The sequence below is a fragment of the Pseudorca crassidens genome, chromosome 7 (assembly GCF_039906515.1).
Source record: "Pseudorca crassidens isolate mPseCra1 chromosome 7, mPseCra1.hap1, whole genome shotgun sequence".
In the NCBI taxonomy this organism is placed as follows: Eukaryota; Metazoa; Chordata; class Mammalia; order Artiodactyla; family Delphinidae; genus Pseudorca; species Pseudorca crassidens.
Window position 1 is genome coordinate 106,824,997 of NC_090302.1, and position 12,360 is coordinate 106,837,356.

Below are 12,360 nucleotides of genomic sequence, written 5' to 3' on the forward strand. Positions count from 1 at the left end.
AAATGGTACAGAGGAACTGGTTTGCAGGGCAGAAATTGAGACACAGAAGTAGAGAAAAAACGTATGGACACCAAGGGGGGAAAGTGGCAGGGGGTGGTGGTGGTGGTGTGATGAATTGGGAGATTGGGATTGACATGTATACACTGATGTATATAACTAATAAGAGCCTGCTATATAAAAAAAAAAAAGAAAAAAAAGAAAAAAAAAAAGACTCTGCACTCCCAATGCAGGGGCCTGGGTTCGATCTCTGGTCAGGGGACTAGATCCTGCAGGCCGCAACTAAGAGCCCACATGTCACAACAAAGAACAAAACAAAACGAAAAAAAGAGTTGCTGCCTCTCAAGAATTATTATGCCAAATAGTCCACCATGTTTTACCTTTTTAATTTTTTGGCTATAAGAGTCTGTTCAGAGCACAAGGCACAGTCCGTACCTTCTGACTTCATTAGAACAGTTACCAGAGATGCTGTACATAGTGTAAGCAAGATGATGGAGGACTACTTTCAGGAATGATAGGATGATCACCTCGTACAAGGCAATGTATGGGTAGTCATGTTGAAATCTTGTGAGTGGTTTAATTTCCTTAAGCGGTTTCTCATAGGCACTCATCAATATTTTCCCTCCGCATTAATCCTTCAGGCTTCATCAGCCTGAAGAGGAAATGACCTATGGAGGTGACACATTATAAGCCAGGGCATTCAATAGTAAATGATTCAAGCCATTCATAGTCATACTACTGTAGACAAGCATAAAGGTCTAAGCACTAAGCAAACATTTCACCACTGCATATGTAACTCACACATGGAAGGAGGCATGAGAGAGTAAAGCAGTTAAACCCCATGGGGCAGCGGGTGGCTGCTTTTAACTCTAGTTGCAGTGAGGGAAGAGGGTGAGCGCAGTGAGTAAGGGAAGTTTCATGGTGGAGAAAGGGCATAATCATAGGAAAAATGGCTGCTGCATGATGGGGGAGTCTTTCAGGCTGCACTTGGAATTAAAAGCCATTACACCATCTAAGGACGTGCAGAGGCTGTGCAGAGTTAGGGCTGGTAGTAGAGTCCTTCGGCATTGAAGGGGAATTACCTCCATAGCATTTTCTACATTTCTTGGTTTTGTGAAAGGCAAACAGGGACAGAAATCACTAGAGCAATAAAAATGCTCTTAATGTTTTTGAGGCACAAATCAGGTAGAGTGAATTTAGAGCAGTTGCAAGTAGATGGCAACTAGGAGCACTTTGAAACCAGAAAGCAAATGGACTATTATAAAACCTGCAGGGAAAGCAGGCAGCAAGACACATCTATCCCCCAGATGCCCAAGCCAGACCCGGAGACACTGTTCACTCCTTCAGTTTCCTCCTCTTGCCCTCAAATGAGTTGTTTCTAGGTTTTTTCTCTTAAGAACTGTGTTGCTATGGATATTACATACATATTTCCTGGTGCATTTGTGCAAGAATTTCTATAAGATGATGCCAAATTGTTTTCAAAAGTGATTGAGCTGACATAAAAACCAGACACAATGCATGAATCTTGAATTAGGGGGAAAAAATGTAAAAGACATATTTGGGACAATTGGGAAATTTTGAATATGGAATGAGTATTGGGTGATACTGTGGAATTATTGTTAATTTAAAAAATATGAATGGTATTGGAGTTATGTTTGAAAATGTCCTTTACTTATTCTTTTTTAAAATAAATAAATTTATTTATTTATTTTTGGCTGCGTTGGGTCTTCGTTGTCTTGCGCAGGCTTTCTCTAGTTGTGGCGAGCAGGGGTTACTCTTTGTTGGGGTGTGTGGGCTTCTCATCGTGGTGGCTTCTCTTGTTGTGGAGCACGGGCTCTAAGCACGCAGGTGGCATGCAGGCTCAGTAGTTGTGGTTTGCAGGCTCTCGAGCACAGGCTCAGTAGTTGTGGTGCACAGGCTTAGTGGCTCCGTGGCATGTGGGATCTTCCCAGACCAGGGCTCGAACCCGTGTCCCCTGCCTTGGCAGGCAGATTCTCAACCACTGCGCCACCAGGGAAGCCCCCTTTTCCTATTCTTTAAGAATATTTAGGAGTGAAGTGACAAGATATCTATGGTTCATTTTCTTTTCTTTAAAAAAATTTTTTTTAATTGAAGTATAGTTGATTTACGATGTTGTGTTAATTTGTGCTATACAGTAAAGTGACTCAGTTATACACATGTATACATTTTTTAAAACATTCTTTTCCATTATGGCTTATCACAGGATACTGAATATAGTTCCCTGTGCTGTACGTTAGGACCTTGTTTATCCAAATGGTTCATTTTCAAGTGGCTCAGCAAAACAGTATATATATGGAAAGAGACAAGAAGAGAGAAAATAGAGGAGAGAAAGAGAGAGAGAGATTGAGGGAGGGGAGGAAGCAAATGTGGCAAAACGTTGGTGGACCATTTACTTATGCTTAAAATTTGTCAAAATAAAAGGTTGTGAGAAGAAAAGGAAAAAAATGTTTGAAACAGGGTCTAGTTAGGAAAACAGAAACCACTCTAGGTATTTCAAACAGTGGGATGTTAATACAAGGAATTGGTTTCAAAGGCATTGGAAGGGGTGGAAGAGCAAAAGGAAGGAGGTGGGACTGGAGGACCAAAAGGGAAGAATCAGTGAGACCCAGAGATCAGAAGATGCGGGTGCCCTGGAGCTCAGCCCGCAAGCCAGTGCTGGCTGTGGTGAGACACTATTGCAATTGGTTCTGGAACCAGAAGAGGCACTACCTTGAGCAGAGCTGGGACTGCTGAGAGCAGTACTGCCTGTGCCCAGGCTGCTGCCATCCAGATCACCTCCTCTCCATTGTCACCACAGCTTCTAGTAATGGCCCCCAAGGGCCAGAGCCAGAAGCAGAAAGCTGCCCTCTTCCTCCTGCCTTCTGCTCTCCCACCATTCTACTACCTTCTGTTTCCTGGTTGCCCTTTCTTGTCCTTCGGGCTGCATTTCATCCTTGTCATCAGGACCACTGTGTCCCTGCCTGTCCTCTTCTCACAGAACACACTGCTTCCAGGGTGACCTCATCACAGCACCATTTCTTTCTTTCTTTTTCTTTTTTAATTTTTATTGGAGTCTAGTTGATTTACAATGTTGTGTTAGTCTCAGATGTACAGCAAAGTGAATCAGTTATACATATATCCACTCTTTTTTTTTAGATTTTTTTCCATATAGGCTATTACAGAGTACTGAGTAGAAGTTCCCTGTGCTACACAGCAGATTCTTATTAGCTATCTACTTTATATATAGTAGGGAGTGTGTATATGTCAATCCCCATCTCCTAATTTATCCCTCCCCCCCTTAATCCCCTGGTAACCATAAGTTTGTTTTCTACATCCTTGACTCTACTTCTGTTTTGTAAATAAGTTCATTTGTACCCTTTTTTTAGATTCCACATATAAGCAATATCATATGATATTTGTCTTTCTGTGTCTGGCTTACTTCACTCAGTATGACAATCTCTAGGTCCTTCCATGTTGTAACTGCACAGCACCATTTCTAACAGCAAAAACACGATTCTGAAATGACTCAAGGGTTCAACAGTACAGCACTGGATAAATATAGGTTATTCTTTAGGTGGAATGCTATGCACCATTTGGTGAAAACTGCACTGTACATCTGTTGACATTGAGAGACGTTTATGGTATTGCTTAGTTAATAAACCTAGGAGTTATAATATTGCATGTATAACGTGGTCTCATTTGTGTGAAAAATAAATATAAGTGACACTTGAATGAATGTTCACCAAAATATTAACAATCTTTATCTCTGGGTGGCAGAACTCTGTGTGATTTAAGCATTATTTCTGCATGTCAATAGTTGCTAGTTTTTCTACAAGGAACGTGTATTTCTAGCGAAATGAAAAAGAAATATACATTGTATGAAAAAAAATTCTCTTAGGATATGAATCCCAGTCAGCCAATTGACTGCATAAAACTCTGCAATAAATATTTAACCAATCATTTCAGGTGCAGAGTCAGCTCCGCTCAGGGAAGGAGCCCATGCTCAGTTGCCTCCCAGTCTTTAAAGACAGATATTTAAAAATTCTGATAGAAGTCCATTTCTTTTTTTTTTTCTCTTTTTCCTGGAAACTTGTGCTACAGAAAAGTAATAAACAGATAAGGAATGATCAGACCTTGAATATGGCATTATTTCATTGTTGCAATCATTGTAAGGGCCAAGTTCACTGCAGAGTGTGGGATGCATTCAACCCATGGGAAGGCACAAGACACCAAAGCTCTCACTTTGAACTGCTTGTCCTGCCCCGGGACATACGGAACAGGTACCAGAGTTTAAGCACTTAGATGAATGTTCTTGAAGCTGTGTGTTCAATGAGGTTATTTTTATTCAAAGCCTTTTTGGGGAAGTCTTTTTTTGATCAGCAATAATGGCTGTCATTTGGTAAGCATGGGCTCTGTGTGACTTTTCTATATGTGTTTTCTAATTTTAACCATCCTATGAGATTGATGACCATCTGATTTTACTGAGAAGCAGACAGGCTCAGAGAGGTCAAGCCACTTGCTCAAGGTCAATTAGTAAGTGACAAAACAGATTTCAGAACCTTTCTTCCTGGCTTCAAATCAGGTGTGGAAACTTGTCCAAGCTGTGTCTAGATCCACCAATCTACAATCTATCCTGTATCTTTATGGCCAACCATGTTTTGACCTAAAACATTAGTGCCCAGTTTAATCACCTGCTTTATTCTCCATGTTCTGCTCAGAAAGACCTCAGCGTTGAAGAGTTGCCACCAGAGGTAATAATTAAAAGAATGTACATCAGTGCATTTCCCCGTCAGTCCACTGGTTAGGACACCGCGCTTTCACTGCAGGGGGCATGGATTCCATCCCTGGTGGCGGAACTAAGATCCCGCAAGCTGCACAGCACAGCCAAAAAAAAAAAGAATGTACATCAGGTTCTGAAGACCTGAATCTTTGAAGAAGCATCCCCAAAATGACACGAAGAACAGCCAATCATCAGAACTGCTGTTTAACCTGCTAAGAAATAGCTGTGAAGAGCATCGCCTATTTGAACAAGTAATTCCAAGTCTTCTTGTGAAAGACAATTCGTTGTTTTCTTTAACACTCATCACTTTTGAAACTAACAAGACGTTGTAAATCAAATATACTTCAATTTTTAAAAATCCTCCCCCCCGCCCCCGCCAATTCTATCACTTTGAGAGTCTGCATGGAGTTTTTTAAAATCCCACAGCTTTGAGTCAGAGACGTTAGACTCCGTCCCTTAGCTGTGTGATCTTGGGCTTGTCACTTACCCTTTTTGAGTCTCAATTTCACCACCTTTGAAGCAGGTCTTATACCAACTTCATTAGGTTGTTTCAAGGATTAATACTGGGACACCCAGTCTTTCTCACCTGGCCTATGGAGTCATTCTTCATGCAGCACGAGTGCTGAGAGATCCTCCTACTATAAAGTAGTTTTGACCATCTATGGCTGATTAAGTCACAGAGGCAGCATATTTTAACATAAGTTTTATATACGAAATGAGGCGCCAAGTTAACAGCCCAGGAAAACAGAAGGCTTATGTTTTTCCACATAATAAACTGTGAAGAAATGAGTCGGGACAGCTTTACAGCCTCTCCAGGAGCACGGTGTGCCTGGAAAACGCCACGGACACGCAGCATCTTCTTTATGATGTGGTGTTGCTCTGACTGAGGAATGGAATGCTCCGGATCATCTAGAAATTTGCTTGAACCTGTAGCTAAACTCTAAAATAGCCAGGTCTGTTCAGTTCAGCACTTGCACGGGAATTTTATCATGTGCCAGACACTGGGTATTAAAGGTTCAGAAATAAATAAGACCACTGTCCCCACCAGAGTCCTCAATATGGGGGAATGACAGAGGCACAGGCAGATCCCTTTAATTGTCCGTGGCAGAGCCAGGAGAGAAGATTGCCCAGGATGTGCTGCGAGCCCAGAGAGATGTTTAACTGATTTGCACACAAAGAGTGGTGTTGACAAAGATCAATGTTTTCGACAGCAATACAAACCTCAATGAAACTCCCAAGAGGGCTTCAAGAATATAACACAGACATAAGACAGGGAGCAAAGACTCCTAATTTCTCCAGAGAGTGAGCCCTATCCCCATAGCTACCTTCCACATGGGTGTCAAAGGAGCTGCTCAGCCAACACAGGGCAAGGGCACAGCTCTGGGGATCTGAGGAGGAGAATAAGTGCTTCACTTCTTCTGCAGCATCTGCTGTAAGACAGACCCTGAAGGGGAAAAGAGAGCACCGCGTGGCCTGCCTTCCAGAAGCTTACAGTCTAGTGGAGTGAGTTAGTTCTCTAGAGCTGCCGTGACAAATTACAAGCTGGATGGCTTAAAAGCACAGAAATTTATTCCCTCACAGTTCTGGATGCTAGAAGTCCAACAAGGTATCTGCAGGGTCATGCTCTCTCTGAGGCTCTAGGGAGATCCTTCTTGACCCTTCTCAGCTTCCGGTGGTGGCCAGCAATCCTTGGCATTCCTTGGCTCGAGCTGCATCAGCCCAATCTGCCTCCGTCGGTCCATGGCTTTCTCGCCCTGTGTCTTCATGTCATCTTCCCAGGAGCACACTAGTCCTATTGGATCAAGAGCCCATCCTACTCCAATGTGACTTCAACATATCTAATTACATCTGCAAAAACCCTATTTCCAAAGAAAGCCACATTCGGAGGTGCTGGAGATTAGGACCTCAATAAATCCTTTGGGGGTCCTCAATTCAACATTTAACAGGGAGGTAAGGTGAATGCACAAGTATGAGGGTGTGTCATCACTCCTCCAGAGACCTGCCTCTTCCCTCGCTCTCTGTGCCCCTTCCCCAGCTTCTGTGTGCCCGCAGGTGCTCTGCTTACATTTTCAGAGCTCCCTGCCATGCTTGAGAGTTCACATCCCCCAGAGCAGCCCTAAGCCCCTTGGTCCAAGAGGAACAAACTCAGGTCTAGTGGAGAGCACTGTATCACCTTTTGAAAAATTATTATGTTTTATCAAGTTTGTCGTCCAACTTTTACTCTATTTCCCCCACCCCACCTTTTGGCTCCTCCTTGCCATCCTCTTTAACCTCCTCCTCCAGCTGGAACCAAGAAGAATCATTTAGAATTGCCAATCAACTGTTGATTACTCTTTAACGTGAAGGAATTTAGGTTAATTTGTTACCTATTCTAGACATTTGAAAGTAAAACCTTCTGACTCTGTGTGCCCCCTCTTAAAGGGATTTAAAGTATCCACAAGCAGGCAGGAACTTTCTTTATTTTTAATTCAGGAGATTTGCCATTATTTCTAAAATCACCCTTTGATGCTCATCAGAGAAACCTGAGGTTACACCAAGCTGAAGCCTACTGGGACAGCTGAAGCTGGGAGAGGTGGGATGGGCGGTTCCACGCCCTCTCCTCTGTGTAGAGGCGGAAGTTGCTGCATCTTTGATGGTCTGCAGCCCAGACACCTGCTGGTGGGGGAACAAGTGCTGGGGCGGTAGAACCCAGCTCCCATCTTGCTTGGGCTTGAGGTGGCTGGCCGCCCTCTCCCTCTGAAGCCTCCCTTGCCTAAGCCCTGCTCCTTGTCTGAGCTCAGGGGCAGACCCCAGCCTTTTTCACCACCTCTACACTCTCTGATTCCAAGAATGTAGACAGAGCCTTTCTGGATTCTCTCTCCCTCTCCATGCCACTAAAGCTGGGAAAAAGTTCTCTCCATTTCTGGGGAGGCCACCCATATAGCCTCCGGGTCCCAAGTTTCTGCTGCCCCAAGCCCAGTGCCACTCAGGACACCACGGAGAGGAAGCAGAGAGCAGCTGACTCTGCTGTTTAAGGACATCTCAGGTAAGAGGGAGGCCAAGGGAGGTACAGAAAAAGCCTCAGTTCTGGGCACCTGGGAGACCACACTGCCTGAGCTGAATCCTGTACCTTGTATGAAAATAAAGTTCTCAATATTGATGCTGACTGTAGTGGCAATAAAGTAAGGAGATAACAATTATAAAAATATGTGCTGACTGGAAGAATAATCCTACTCATGGCCGTTTACATTACTATCATTCAGGTTACACCAAAGTGCCCATAGAACATAATAATACTTAGGTATATATAATTTTTTTTCTGGAATCAGATAACTTATTTGGTATATATAATTTTTTTTCTGGAATCGGATAACTTGTTTGTTTTATCTTTATTGAAGTATAGTTGATGTACAATATTATATGTTACAGGTGTCAATATAGTGATTCAAAATTTTTAAAGGTTATACTCCATTTATAATTATAATAAAATATTGGCTATATTCCCCATGTTGAAAAATATATCCTTCTAGCTTATTTTATACCTAATAGTTTGTACCTCTTAAGCCTCTCCCCCTATCTTGCCCCTCTCCCCCTTCCCTCTCCCCACTGGTAACCACTAGTTTGTTTTCTGTATCTGCAAGTCTGCTTCTTTTTTGTTATATTCACTATTTTGTTGTATTTTTTAGATTCCACATATAAATGATGATATACTTATCTTTGCCTTTCTCTGAGTTATTTCACTTAGCATAATACCCTCCAGGTCCATCCATGTTGTTGTAAATGGCAAAATTTCATTCTTTTTTACGGCTGAGTAGTATTCCAGTGTGTGTGTGTGTGTGTGTGTGTGTGTGTGTGTGTGTGTGTGTGTGTGTGTGTGTGTGTGTGTGTGTCTGTGTCTGTATAGTCATCTGTTGATGGACACTTAGGTTGCTTCCACATTTTGGCAATTATAAACAATGCTGCTATGAACATTGAGGTGCATGTATGTTTCTGAAGTAGTGTTTTGTTTTTTTTCAAATATATACTCAGGAATGGAATCACTGGGTCATATGGTAGTTCTCTTTTTAGTTTTTAAGGAACCTCCATACTGTTTTCTATAGTGGCTGCACCAATTTACATTCCCACCAACAGTGTACGAGGGTTCCCTTTTCTCCACATCCTTGCCAACATATGTTATTTGTGTCATTCTGACAGGTGTGAGGTGATATCTCATTGTGGTTTTAATTTGCATTTCTCTGATGATTAACGATGTTGAGCATCTTTTTGTGTGCCTGTGGCCATCTGTATGTCTTCTTTGGAAAAATGTCTATTCATATCTTCTCATTTTTTAATCAGGTCATTTGTTTTTTTGATGTTGAGTTGTATGAGCTCTTTATATATGTTGGATATTAACCTCTTACTGGTCATGTCATTTGCAAATATTTTCTCAGTAGGTTGTCTTTCTGTTTTGTTGATTTCCTTTGCTGTGCAAAAGCTCTTAAGTTTAATTAGGTCCCATGTGCTTATGTTTGCTTTTATTTCCTTTGCTTTAGGAGACAGATCCAGAAAAATACTGCTACAATTTACATCAAAGAGTGTTCCACTTATGTTTTTCTCTAGGAGTTTTATGTTTTCTGGTCTTACATTTAGGTTTTTAATCCATTTTGAGTTTATTTTTGTATATGATGTTAGAGAATGTTCTAATTTCATTCTTTTACGTGTAGCTGTCAGTTTTCCCAGCACTACTTATTGAAGAGAATATCTTCTCTCCAATGTATATTCTTGCCTCCTTTGTCATAGGTTAATTGACCATAAATGCATGGGTTTATTTCTGGGCTCTCTATTCTGTTCCATTGATCTATGTGTCTGTTTTCATGCCAGTAGTATACTGTTTTGATTACTATAGTTTTTTACCAGAGTCTGAAGTCAGAAAGCATGATTCCTTCAACTCTTCTTTTTCAAGATTGTTTTGGCTATTTGTAGTCTTTTGTTTTTCCATACAAATTTAAAAATTATTTGTTCCAGTTCTGTGAAAAATGCCCTTGGTATTTTGACGTGGATTGCGTTGAATCTGTGGATTGCCTTGGGTAGTATAGTCATTTTAACAATACTAATTCTTCCAACCCATGAACACTGTATATCTTTCCATCTGTTTGTGTCATCTCCAGTTTATTTCATTAATGTGTTACAGTTTTCTGAGTACAGGTCTTTTTCCTCCTTAGGTAGGTTTATTCCTATTTATATATTTATATAAATATTTATATTTTAAATATTATTTATATAAATTTCCTATTTATATATTTTTTAAGTGTTTGGATTAATATGATTTACTCTTAACTCTGTATATATATTCAGCTTTCTGTTACCATTCAATTTTTTCTCCTAGCTTCATTGAAATATAATTTACATACAACAGTCCTTCAAGATATAGAGTATTTTCATCACCCAAAAACTGTTCCTCCTGCTGCTTTGTAGGCAAGCCCCTTCCCCAGTCTCTGGCCCAAGACAACAATGATCTGCTTCTGTCACAATAATTTACCTTTTCTAGAATTTTGTGTACTTAGAATCATACCGTTTTTAGTTTTGGTGTCTCATTTATTTTATTTAGTAGAAACTTTTTGAGACTCATCCATGTTGTAGGATTTAATAATATTTCTTTTTTACAGTAAGTCCCCTACATACGAACCTTCAAGTTGCAAACTTTCAAAGATGTGAACGTGTGTTCCATCAATGTCAGGCGTGAGTGACATTGCAGCTTGCCCTCTGTCTCCTACTGCTGATGCTTCTTCAGCTCTACCATCTCCCCCCTCCTCTCCCTCTTCCAGTCAGTAATTCTTCTTGCCTGTTCACTCGATGCCAGCCCCTGTATGTCAGCTGTTGTCTGTACTACTGTACTTTCCAAGGTACTGTACTGTAAGGTTAAAAATGGTTTCTTTATTTTTGTGTTTGTTTGTTTTTTATGTATTATTTGTGTGAAAAGTATTATACACCTATTACAGTATAGTACTATATAGGCGATTGTGTTAGTCAGGTACCTAGGCTAACTTTGTTGGACTTATGAGCAAATTGGACTAATGAATGTGCTCTTGGAATGGAACTCATTCGTATGTAGGGGGCTTACTGTATTTCTAATTAATAGTCCATTTTATGGATGTATCACAATGTATTTAATCCATTTATCAGTTGGTGGATATTTGGGCTGCTTCCAGTTTGGGGGCAACGCACATAATACATGAGCAATGCACATGATACATGTACATGTCTTTGTGTGAGTATATGTTTTCACTTCTGTTGGGTAAATACAGGGCGACTTCATGGGTGTGCACCGTGGGCATTGGCCCTCAGAAGGGCCCTGCACTTGGTTTAGTGTTCTGCTTTGCTCTCTTGAGCAGTTGTACCGTTTTGCATCCCCACCAGCAATTTACGAGAGTTCCAGTTGCTCTGCATCTTCATCAATTTCTGCTGCTTTCTACCATAGTCATCTCTTCAAACCTTTAAAACTAGAGGAGGAGTTAGTATGTTGCAAGGGTCTTATTGCTCATCCATGAACAACTCCCACCCTCCATCTCTCCTTTGGACTTGGGCTTCCATGGGTTCATAAGACACTAAATAAACTGGTGGGGATAGGAATAGCAGAATTCACAGAATCATGAAGTTTCACAGTCATGGTCCTCTCTTTGTTCTCAAGCTGACATTGTTATGTTGTCTAATATCAACAGTTGTACATTGGGAATTTAGGCACAGGAATGTTTTCCAAGCAAATAGACCAAGAGAACTGCATTGCTTTTTAACTGTGATCAGCAGCCACTTTGGAAAAAGTTATTTGAGTTGTCCTATAAGGATAATGTATGTTTGCCATATGGCTGTTGCCTTTTAATTTAATAAATAAACAAAGAGTTAAACAGATAGCCCCGTTTCAAGTACAAGTTCTCCAACAATGGAGTCAGCACCAGACTATGTTTATTATATTCTTTGTGTCAGAATCATATTCATTAAGAATAAAGACTTCCCCAAATTCAGATGCTTCACATATAATGCTTTACTCTCATCTGAAAGTCAGCTATCCTGCTCCAGAAGAAAGTAGATTGATCTGACATCCTGGGCTCTTCAAAAAGCATCTTGGCTGCAGTCACACTGTGATTTTGTAAGTATTTCCATAAAGCAACAAAAATATAATTTATAAAATGAGTTGTTTCTTCATAAGAAAAGATGAACCTCTACATTTTTCTCTATTTTCTGTGATTTCTTAAAATACCATAATAGAAATACTTCAGTTCTTTAAGTATCACTCTGGCTTGCACTTTTGGACACATTTTAAGTGCAGCAAAGCTGTCGCAAAATAACAGTGAATGAACTTAATAGACCCACATACAGAAAATGCTGTAATTCACTGAGGCAGGAAAAGAAAAAAGAAGAAATGGAGAGACCTATCACTTTCATGGATAGGAAGACTGAAGATGTTTGTTTTCGCCAGGTTATGACATAAAAATAAAAAGATTTCAATCAAAACCCTGAAGGATTTGGGGGAGCAATTGACAAACTTATTCAAAAATCTGACAACAAGAATGAATAGGGAGAAGAACCAAAATAATTTTGAAAAAGAATAATAAAAAAGGAATACTTAC